An 11744-nucleotide genomic window follows, 5' to 3' on the forward strand; every position below is an offset into this window, starting at 1 on the left:
TAGCTTTAGGCTCCCAGGTTTATAGCTGCAGGTTATGGTCTAACTCTGCTTCCAGGGCAGATGTGAGCATCTCGCAGTGACTGTACAGAGTGCAAGTGCCTTGCAGTTCACCTTGTGTTCCTCCCTGAACTTTGTAAGCTTTCTCATCAGAAAATGCTGATAAATGTTTGGGGTTTTCTTTTGGTTCTTAGGCCAGTCTCTGGCCATGTGGGAGCCTGTAATATGAGAGGAGCAATAAAAAAAAAGGTTGCTGATCCTCAGGAGTCCAACTTGTAGTCTTAAGGTTCTCAAAAAATGATTTTGTACTTATATTTCATTTGCAGTAGATGGCTAGAAAAGCCAAATGTAAATGGGACTAAAATATTTTTATTTGTTCTTTGAGCATTTCATACATGTATAGAATGTATTTTGATCTTATGGACCCTGAATACCTTCCTCTAGCTTCTTCTAGACCTCCCCCGATCAAGTATAAAATGTGTCAGAGAAGAATCCCACCTTCAAATACTATGGATAATTTAGGTTAACTATATTTCAAATAAGCATACATTTTAATACATTACATATATGTTTTACATACAAAAATGTATATACATTCTGTAGTATGTGCAATAAATATATAAAGATCAATACAATATTAAAAGGAGGGTGCAGCCTGAAAAAAGTGTTTTGTAAATCAGAATTCACCTACCAGTCACACACTTGGTGGTACCTTCTACACTCTTAGACCCAAGCTGCTCTGCAGGGAGAGCAGAGCAGGCTACTCCCTGGCTGTGCCCCTGACATACTTCTCTTCTCCATCTCCTGTGAGTAAAAAGCTTCAACCATTTCCTTATGCCTTAGCAGAGCAAGCTGTATATTTCCATGATAATCCCCACATTGTCCTGGATTCAGCTACAAGTTTTGTTCTGTTTTGTTTTGTGTTTTGTTTTTGGGAGGGACCATGAATTTTAACCTGGTTCCTAGCTCCAAGCACAGGCTTTGACTCTTATCTGATTCTCTGAATACAAACAGAGAGAACTCTGACCCAATGTTATGCCACATTCTCATTCATTTGTCTGTTATTCACTGAATTCTTCCTATACACTAACATCATCCCACTTGCTAAGGCGCCAGGACTGAGTGAGATCCGCATGTGCCTGCTCTCAGGGAGCTTGGAAAAAGATGGCGGTAAAAACATAAAGGAACAAAGAAATAATTTGGCTCAGACTGCGTGCTATGACAATAAAGGCAATGGGGTATTTTTTAAATGACATTTATTTGTATTTTACATACATCTGTGTTTTGCCTGTGTTTTCATGAGGCTTTGGATCCCCTGGAAATGGAATTATAGACAGTTGTGAGCTGCCAGGTTGGTGGTAGGAATCAAACCCAAGTCCTCTGGAAGAGCAGCCAGTCCTTATAATCCCTGAGCCATCTCTAGAAGCTGCAACGATAGGTTTGAGAGTAGCTCTCATCATGGTTGGTTGGTATAAGGATGTAATCATGAACTTGAGATCAACACAGTAAGAAAGAATTAGTCCTGTGACTATCTAGGAAATGAACTTTCTGGATAACAATTTCAAAAAAATGAAACTAAAAATTAACTCAGGAAGACGAACAGAATTTTTGTACTGGAAATGGATCCAGTACATTTTAGAGCTCAAGGGTTGTAGGCAACAGCTCATTCCTAATAGACTGGCAAGCTACATGAAGGGTTTGCATTCTCTTTAGCAAGATTTAACCACTGTAAGTTTTACTGTAATAAAATCATTGTGACACAATATGTAGTGGCTTACAGCTGGCCATTTCACAGATTATATGCAGATCCTGAACTACTCTGTCAGGTATCTTGTCCTCCTTAGAATGGAGCAAGCTTATTTGCTTGTCTTATAGGGGAAAAGTCAAACAGTTGTGTACCAAGACCTAACAAAAGCATGCCTTCTCCGCTTGCCTCAACTCCTGGATCCTCTGGGATGGATAGGACATGTCAGAATGTCATGTAGATCATCAGCCCGAGTGTCCAGCTAAGAAGGTGGCAGTACTGTTTCCATGATTCCCTCCCACTGGACAGGACAATCTTACCAGGACTCACTCAAGAAGCTTTCACAACTTGGAATACACCTTCACAGGCACCATGACATTTAGTTTGAAGTGGGGTATACAAGAATTGCTAACATCAGTTTGGAAGTGAAGCTGAGCCTCGAGATACAAGAAGGAGCATGAACATGGCCACTGAAAAACCTCCAGTTACTAATTTTAAAAATGAGCGCTTTAAAGAAAGCCTCACAAGGGAAGCCTGTTTCTGTGTCTGTGGCCAGACTGCAGTAGTTGCATTAAAAAACAGTCATGTTCTCCGGGTAGTTATAATTTTTTTTTAAGAGTAATAATGATCAACTCATTAACTGCGGCTGCCTACAATCACTTTGATAAGATTCATGTACAGGCTACTGTTGTTTAATGGATATTTATTTTAAAGTGGAAGCCACTCATGCATTCAGACTGCAGCAACTCTTCTGCTCCATCTCCATTAAATGGATATCGTATTATTTTCAAAAGCATGCGTGCAATAGAGGAGCACAAAAGTGATTCCAGGGAGTTACAAAGCTAAGCTGAATGCTAACAACCAGGTTGTATATTTACTGACTTAATACAGAATCCGAGAGTCTAAACCAAATGGGGTGTTTGCTAAGCTGAAGGGATTATTGCTTTAGTCCAGTCCTGTGACCAAAGAGTTTTAGGAGATGACCTAGAGTGGGTGTGGAAAGAAATAGGGTTGTGATCTTGTAGTGTCTTAAGGGGTGGCCCTTATCCTGAGAACCCAGGAGAGAGACTGCCTGAAGACTGATTCCAAAGGCAGATGAATCAGACAGGTAAAGACTGCGAGTACAGCACTTGGTCAATAACAGCAAGGACTAGTGCCATGAGGGTTCAGCACTAGGGATGTACACAAGCTGGCAACAAGGACAGGCCCTGGCAGTTCAGGCTGCTGTAGGGCAGCTGGATGGGGTGGGGTGGGGGGGAACAATACAAAGAGCAGGGGCGTTCATGAGAGCATATGGCATGCCCAGGAAGAGGTCACCTGTCAGTACAGAATGCAGCTTGGAGTGCAGGGTCACAGAATGTTGACAAGATTGCTATGGTGATACTGGTCTGAAAATACTGAGAACCACTCTGAACCTAGCTATGCAGCCCTGAGCTGGCTTTAAGGAGGCAGCAATGAGAGGTTGATGTGGAGATAATGATCCTGGGGGCTGCAGGATTCTCCCCTGGAGGAAAGAACGGGAGACATTGATGTTCACACTGTCTAAAGTGTGAACAAAGATCCTTGAAAACACATCCCCTTTGCATGCTCAGGGCGTATCCAGCTTTATTTCTCTCCATTGACTTGAAAACTTGTTGGCATGGGCTATTTGTAGAGAAAACCCTATGTGGCAGAGGAATAGAGCATAATGACTATCCACAAGCTGTGTATCCAAATCACTGTACCCAAGGTCGAGAAAGATGCCCCAAGGAATGCTCACTATATCCCAGATGAATGCTTCATGTATCTGAAATCTCAACTGATGAGGTTTGTCTCACTGAGTCATAAGTTAAGAGTTTCCTTGAGTACAGTTTGTATCTATTGCTAACAAACATTCAATGTTCATAGGCATTTCTAGGGACCAAACTCCTGTCTCTGGTTTCATAGCCCCTTCATTCCTAGTCCCCAAGTTTACATCTTGTTCTTGCAACACAGAATGATATGTGTGATATGCATGTGATGCAGGAGCTCCGGAGAGAGAGCCTGTGAATGAGATGAACCCATCAGCCTAGGTTCATATCTCACAATGGCTCTGTACAGAGACTCGGACATCCCTAACACGGCCCACAACCTTTAAGAGAAGGGTGCTGGAGATATGAACGAGGGCTGTACATGTCTGGTCCATTCTGGCAGGTATGCCACAGAGAGGGTAGTTTTAAACCATGTGTTTGTTACAGTTGTGGAAGCTGGACATTCAATATCAAACTGGTAGTAAATGTGGTGACCGGTGAGGGTTCATTTCCTGAGAGATGGCATCTTCTCATGGGGGCTTTGCTCAGTGGAAGGGGTTCAAATAATCTTGGCCTCCTTTACAACATGTCTAATCACTGTGCAGCATTTCACCCCAAGGACCCAGTCATCTCCCAGAGTCCTATCTAAAACCATCACCCAGGAGCTGGATTTCAGCATACAAGGGTCTCAGGAGTAGAGCACAGGCTTTCACACATGGATTTTCACACAAAGGCTTTCAAATGCAGGGTTTCATGGAAAGGCTTTGCCATGAAGAATTTCGAACACAGGGTTTCCAATGTCATCACATTAAGCCAAATGTGCATGAAGCACATTTGAAGAGACACCCAGGCACTTTTCTCCCCGTGCCTTTGATCTTTTCTTCTAGGGACTCAGAAACACTTCAGTGGGTAAAAGCCATTGCAATGAAAGCATGAGGACCTAAGTTCAAGTCTCCAGAACCCACACAAAGGTTGGATGTGTAGAACCAGTGTCTGTCATCCCAGGAGTCATGCTAGAGAGAAGGAAAGATCCTGTGAGGCTCAAGCCAACCATCCTGGTTATGCAGCCAGGAACAGCAGCCCCTGCCTAAAATAAGGTGGTGAAGAACGATATCTAAGGTTGTGCCCTGTTCCCAGTGCATGCACGTCTCTGTGTTTACATAAGAATGTACACATACTCACACACACCAAAATACGCATTGTACGTACATACACATACACATACACTCACACTCAGAGCCTATTATTCTCTCTCCTTAATTGAGTTTCGCTCACTGTCAGAAAAATCCAGCTCAGCCAGTGATTCCAGACTACAGTGAACTCTCATTTTTAAACATTCTCAGACCCTATACGTTCATAAGAACCCCCCCCCAAAGCAGTGGCAATTCCTTTTTCACATACCAATAAAAAAAATAATTGCTGTTTCTGCTGCCTGAAAAATCCAAGCTGAAATCCTGGCTGCACAAACGAGGGCCATTGCCTATGGAGAGAAAGCACATGCTTTAAACTGGCACAGGGCAAAGTAACACCCTATTTAGCAAACAGAGCAGAAATCTGCACCTTGCTGCAGAGATGGTAACTGCCTGTGTGGTGGCCCAGACTTCCAGGCAAGCTGGAGCAGCCCTGGCTGCAGTTAAACAGACATCAAAAATCCCAACGCCCTCTCTATCCACAGGCAGAGTTTCTTATCAAAGTCCTCCACTCCTCAAAGACTTTATTTTCCTAACACAGCAAAACAATAGCTCTTTCATGCAGGACTGGAATACTGCAAAACCTAATAAAGGTGAGTGAAACCCTATCGCCGAGTGTGAGTAGGAACAACACGGGCCTTAAGTGTTTGAGCAGAACCGGCTTCATTTCACAATATCGCGGGACGGCGGATGGAAAGATGACTCGCCAGTCTCGCACCTGGAGTGCAGTTGGAGTAATCCTAGCCTGCAGCACAGAGCAAGGCTCCTCAGCTGCTGCTGAACCCAGATCCCCATGATGCTGGGGCATTGTTCCTCCAGCAGACATGGGGGCAGGGGCTCAATTCTTGTCTAGGCACCCACACACAGACTCACACCAGATTGCTCAGTGCTGAAGCCAATTTCCCAACAATACCCGGTGTTGTTTCTTTACCAGTGACTTCACTCTCTTTGGTATCAATGGAGAGAACCTGATCTATGCTGGGTCCAGTGGGGCTGAGATCCTGACGAGCTCTCTGAAGACAGGGTCTGCAGGGATGGACTATATGAGGAACACACTGCAGCAGGTTCTTGCTATGCCTCCCTCCCCTGTACTTTCTTCATGGACGCCCATGTTTCTGCCCCCAGAGCTCATCTTGAAAGCCTTATGTCTCAAGTCACAGGCTTCTTGGAGTGTTTGCTCCCCTAGTGTTAGCCTAAACCAGGTGTATTCAACACCAGGCTGTCACATGTCAGAATAGCTTTAAATGTGGTCCAACACATTTTGTAGACTGTAATATCATGTCATGCTCAATGGTCAGACACCCAGGTAGATGTTCTCTGATGACTGTCAGATAAGTTCTGTTTAGGGCAGTAGGGGCTCTTTGCTTTTTTTTGGCCTATACAATCTTCATTAGGCTCAAAGCGCTCTTTGGCCTTCATGGTACATCTTTCTTCATTGAATTCTTGTAGCACTTGGCTCAACATGAAGAGTTTGATTTTGTAACTTCAGTGATCCTCAGTGTCAGCAATAACTTACAGCACTGTAATGTCTTCATCCTCACCTTGTGAAGACAGTTTGCAACTTCCATGGATTAAACATGCCCTTAAATTCATGTCTTACTTTGTTTGGGAGGTAGAACTGCTGGGATGTGATTTGAGTTATATAAGATGACAGATGAGGCCTTCTGTGATACATTGGTGGCTTCATGAAAAGAGAAGCAAATCCAAGCTGGCTAGTTTCTGTGTCTCACCATGTTCATCTTCCCCAGAGCCATACGCCTGGGCTTCCCAGCCTTCAGAGCTATAAACAAGTGAGTATTTGCTCTCAAGTTATCCAGCCACAAATATTTTGTTATAGCAACAGAAGAGAGACTAAGATAGCAACAAGTTATAGGAGTATAAGAAGAGATTTCCCAATCTTAAGCATGCCCCTAAATCTAGAACATTCTAACAGTAGCTACTTCTAAAAATAGAAAAAAAAAATCTGTTGTTTTAAAGTGCTATTATTTTGTTACTGATGTGGACTGAAAGTAAACCAACACTCATCTTTTCATGGGTACTTTTATTCTCTTTTTTTAATATGTGGGGTCAGTCAATGTATAGCCAGCAAATACCATATGACTTCATAAAAAGTCTTTATGGTTGTCAGTGTTTTACTGAGTGAACATTTTTCATTTAGTGCAGCAATAAAAAGATTTGTTGTTTAATGAGAATTTTCTATGTCTGCAGTTGGTGGTGGCACTTCATGTATTTTATCTTAAATTCTGTACAGTAGGGACTAATATTTTCATTTACAGAATAGTGAATTGATAGCATTCAGAAAATCACACAATGGCCTAGGCCAAAATCAAACTTTGGTTAGTGTTCCCCTCTAACATACTACCCTTCCCTGTCAGTATTCTAGCCCTAGAGCCATTATTTTAATTGATAGAGATTTAAAGTTCTTCCCTAGACCAAGTATGGGATAGAGTCAACAAAGGTACTCTGAGGAAGGAGGTAAGGACATTCTCTGCTTGTCATAAGAGGTCAGAGAGTAGTCTGTGTTTTGTTTGTTTGTTTGTTTTTATTTGTTTGTTTTAGCTTACACAAAACGATTTATTAACAGAAAATAACTTGAGAAGTCCTGTTCACAGATGGCAACCACAATGACCTCCCTTCCTTCAAGTGCTGTCAGAGGGAATGGGGGTGACATCCTCAATCTGCCCAACCTTCATCCCTGAGTGAGCAAGAGCTCTGAGGACTGACTGGGTTCCAGGTCCAGGGGTCTTGGATCTTTTTCTTCCTGTGGCCCGGAGTTTGATGTGCAAGGCAATGATGCCCAGCTCCTTGTATCTCTGGTCTATGTCCTGGGCACCCAACATGGCTGCATATGGAGAGGACTCATCTCGGTCAGCCTTTACCTTCATTCCACCGGTCACTCTGCAGATGGTTTCCTTGCCAGAAAGATCAGTAACATGGACAAAGGTATCATTGAAAGATGCAAAGATGTGGCAGACACCAAATACATTCTCTCCTTCAGCCACTTGGGGTCTAAGGATGATGACTTTTTCTTCCTTCTTTTCCTTCCCCTTTCAAGGTGCCATTTCTGAACATCGTAGTCAGATTCCTCCACCAGAAAGAGCCAGAGAGTAGTCTTAAAAAAAATGAAGGGGGAAAAAGCTCTACCCAAACCCTTATTCTATCTTCATTTCTAAGTTCTTCCTGCTCTCTCAGTGTGATCTGCTGCTGCCAGGCTTCTTCCTTTCCTTGGAGCAGCTGCCACTGGAACCCCACAAGCAGCATACTCACCGAGACTCACTGGTGGCCTACAGCACAGAGAAATCAACAAAGCTGGAGTTCCATTGCTGCCAAAACTCGAGGTTTTTCAGGTAATGCACTGAGCTGTAAAAGCATCCTTCCCAGTGGAACTCCTAAGCCTGGCTTGCCTCCTCTAGTGCAGGTTTTCTAAGGCACAAGCCATTGGAGAAGAATTCAGAACACAAGTTGTATGAATTATCCACAGATAAAACCCTGGGAGGAAGGATATCATGGCTGCCAACACTTTAGAGGACACACTCAGTGAAGAGTCTTGTTCTCTGAGGGACTTAGTCCAAGCCTTAGTTCAACTGTTAGGTCAGCATCCACTGTGGGCAAAGGCTGCTCTGCAATCCCACTCACTGTTCTTGGAGCTTGCTTCATGCATAAGCAAGGAGAGTGCTGGACGCATTCAGTGAGGCAAACTGACTTGCATGTCTCTCATCCTCTCCACACAGAAAGGTAAGATTGAGGGACCCATAATTCCATATATTTTGGAACCAGATAGTGGCAGCACCAGGGACAAGACCAGTATGTGGCTGGAAAATAAATGTGTATTCAGCATTGAGAAATAAAATGAAACAGTGGTGTTAGCCACCCAAAGAGCTGCAGTCAGCACAGACAGCCATTGAGCGGTGAGACAGACAGTCACTGGCAAGATTTTTAAAAAGAAGACAAAAGCTCCAAGCTGCTATGAAAGGTCTAATCAGCTCACTTTACCACTTTACCTCAACCAAATGATCAAGGCAGGAGAAGGGGCTTTCCCAAGTCACCCTTCTTTATGCACACAGCTTTGCATTCTACTTTCCCTCCACACAGTTGACAGAATTTTATGGATTCATTGACACTGAACTTCAGCAGGTTTTGCTTAGTGCTTTCCTGTTGTTGCACAGGGAATCAATAAAGTATGTGGAGAGGCCCCAGAATGAGGCCTCCAGGCAGCCCCACAGGTTGACAGAGATGCAGCACCTGACTTTGTAGACTTTTGAATCCTGGCCACGTGAAGCCCTCTCAACTAGGAAGTTGCATCCTTCAGAGATGGGTCTCTGAGACAAGAGGGATATTCACACTCACCTTAAGGGCCATGCATATTGGACCTTTTGAAGGCACTCTAGCTTTGCATTATGCTAGAGTCCCCAGTGGACTGAAGCTTCAGCTCATGTTGCCATGCAGTCCCCCACCCCCTTTCATAATGAAACAGAGTCACAACCAGCCACAGCTTTACCCCGAATACTATGTCAAAGTCTAAATGCATCTATAGTGCACATACTTCCTGTTCTCTCAGCTTGCAGCAATGGGAGGGCTTAATTCTAAAGGGAAGAGTCAGTGACTCAGTGTTCCTCATCAGCCCTTTAAACGAACCTGAGGCAAAGCCTGTGCTGTGCCAGCCACTGTCCTAGGCACTGGGAAGCAGAGAGTGAAAACAGTAGGCTACGTTCCCATGTCCAGAGCTGACCTCTGATGACATTGGCTTTCTTATATCCACTGTGTGGAAAGCTCAAGTTCTTGTGTGTTACGATATCCTCATGTGCTCTGGAAATTGTGACTTAGACAAAGCATCAAATGGAAGGAAGATCACTCCTAAACTCCTGCTACACAGAGCTAATCAGGTCCTGCTTTCTGATCTTGCTTATAACTCTGAGGTTCTGTGGCAGTCCGTGTTCACAAGGGAGGATCAGCCTAGAAGTCTCCTTCATGTTCTGCTGACAACTTGCTCCAGGCTTACTAGCAATGTGCTCCCATTGTGCTTTCAGACCTTAGATTCCCTTTTCCTTGTGCACTTCCTTGCCTTGCCTCTCTAATACAGAGCAGTGCTAACACTGAGAGGGCCCGGTCCTCTCTAGCATTGCTCAGCTTAAATTCCCTGCGAGACAGAGTAGGATACGTCAGAAGGTACATGCATGGAAAGGGTACATGGATGGAAGGTCACTGCTTTCTTAGGTCTAAGTGGCCACAGTATAAGGGAAGGATGATATTAACTCAGAGACTCATGGATGCGTTCAACATGAGGACACTATGAAGATGGAGTCTGATGATGATTCCCCACAGGTCATTCTTGTTAGGTAGTACCTGATTTGAATGTAGTTCCCACCAAAACTCAGGCTGAAGTTCTGTTCCAAGGGTATCTGTGCTGGGAGAGGGAGCCCTCAGGAGGCATGTGTGTCTTGGAATGAAGTACCCCAAATTGGACTGATTCTATTCTTGTGGGAATAGATTAGGTAGCAAGGAGATGAACTCCTTCCAGTACAGGCCTGCACTTTTGTTTTCTGTCATAAGTCAAAGCTGCTTGTGATTTTCCCATGAAAAAGGCACAATGCTACTGTTTTACCTTTGTACTTCCCAGCCTTCAGAACCAAAAGAAACCTTTCTTTTTGAAAGGTTTATGAAAGGCAACTTTCTTTATCAATCATCCAGCAACAGGTATTTTGCTATTTTGGTGACAGAAAAATAACCAAGGCAGGTGGGGAGAAGTCACTTGTTTAAACAAATCTGTATCATTTACACACATGAAAATTACATTTTAGGACTATAAATAAACACAAAATGGTTGTTTGGGCATCCATTTTTTAAATTTTTCTTTTGTCATACACAAATACATATATGTGTGTGTACATATATGTAAAGATCCTTCTCAAACACAAAAACATGGTATAAAATACCACCATTTAAAAAAAATACAGAACATAAAACACAAATAAAAATGATATAAAATACCACCATTTAACTATTTTATAGTTTTAACTCATCTTAAATTTGTTTTTATGTTGTGTGCATGAGTGCATGCCTGCATGCATATAAGTGAACCACATGGGTGCCTGGTGCTCTGGAAGCCAGAAGAAAGATCCACTCTTCTGGAATCACCAGGTGGGTGCTGGAAACTGAACCTCGATCCTCTGCAATAACAGTAAGTGATATTAATTGATGAGCCATCTCTCCAGTCTTGTACAATTTTATTAGTCTTACAGAAATAAAGAAAGAAAAGAAAGAAGGGAGGAAAGAAAGAAAGAAGAAAGGAAAGAAAAGGAAAGAAAGAAAGAAATAGACTGTACTGAACATGGGCATCAGCCTAGACTTGGCCAGGGTTATCTGTGAGAGAGGGGAGAATAGCAGGGGATAGAGAATAGGGAAAACATAGTGAGAGAGGCAAGAGCAGGGGAAGGAAGTAGGTAGAAGACAGAGATAGAGAGACAGCCAGAGAGGAAGAGAGACACACAGAGACAGAGAGAATACCCAAAATAGCAGAGTTATAAAGAGAATGAGTAGCTGAGTAACTAGGTGGGAGGACATGAGCTGGAGGCAGTTCAGAGTAAGGCAGGAATGAGAAAACCCTTTCTTCTCTTCCTCCTCTCCAGCTCCCAGGAACCCAAGGCTATAGCTGCATTTCAGTTAAAAAAAAAAAAAAAAAAAGCTAGACTTGACAGCAATGTAACCCTAGGCTATATGACTTTAGAAAAGTCACTTAGACTTTCTGAGCATCATTCACCAACTTTAATTATGTGACAGTTGATGCCTATTGTCCCTACTATTGGTCAAGAAATTTAATGTTCTGGAAATCTTTTCAAAAGTTTAAAATAAGATGGGATATGAAGTTAATTTATGACAACGGAAAATCCTCCCATCCTGGAAAATTCCCATCATATGAATAGTAATTGCTGCTGGCCTAAAGAATTTCATTGAGATTTTTGAAACAACAGCTATGTTAGGATGACCTGAGGTGAACAGAACACACACACACACACACACACACACACACACACACACACACACACA

General features: G+C 43.1%; 1 pseudogene; it reads right to left on the bottom strand.

The window, feature by feature from the left end:
* Positions 1–7306: 7306 nt before the first annotated feature.
* On the bottom strand, positions 7307–7768 carry LOC129687370 (40S ribosomal protein S14-like; annotated as a pseudogene).
* Between the last annotated feature and the right edge of the window lie 3976 nt (positions 7769–11744).

This window comes from Psammomys obesus, unplaced genomic scaffold (assembly GCF_907164565.1).
Source record: "Psammomys obesus unplaced genomic scaffold, mPsaObe1.curated_primary_1811, whole genome shotgun sequence".
Classification (NCBI taxonomy): domain Eukaryota; kingdom Metazoa; phylum Chordata; class Mammalia; order Rodentia; family Muridae; genus Psammomys; species Psammomys obesus.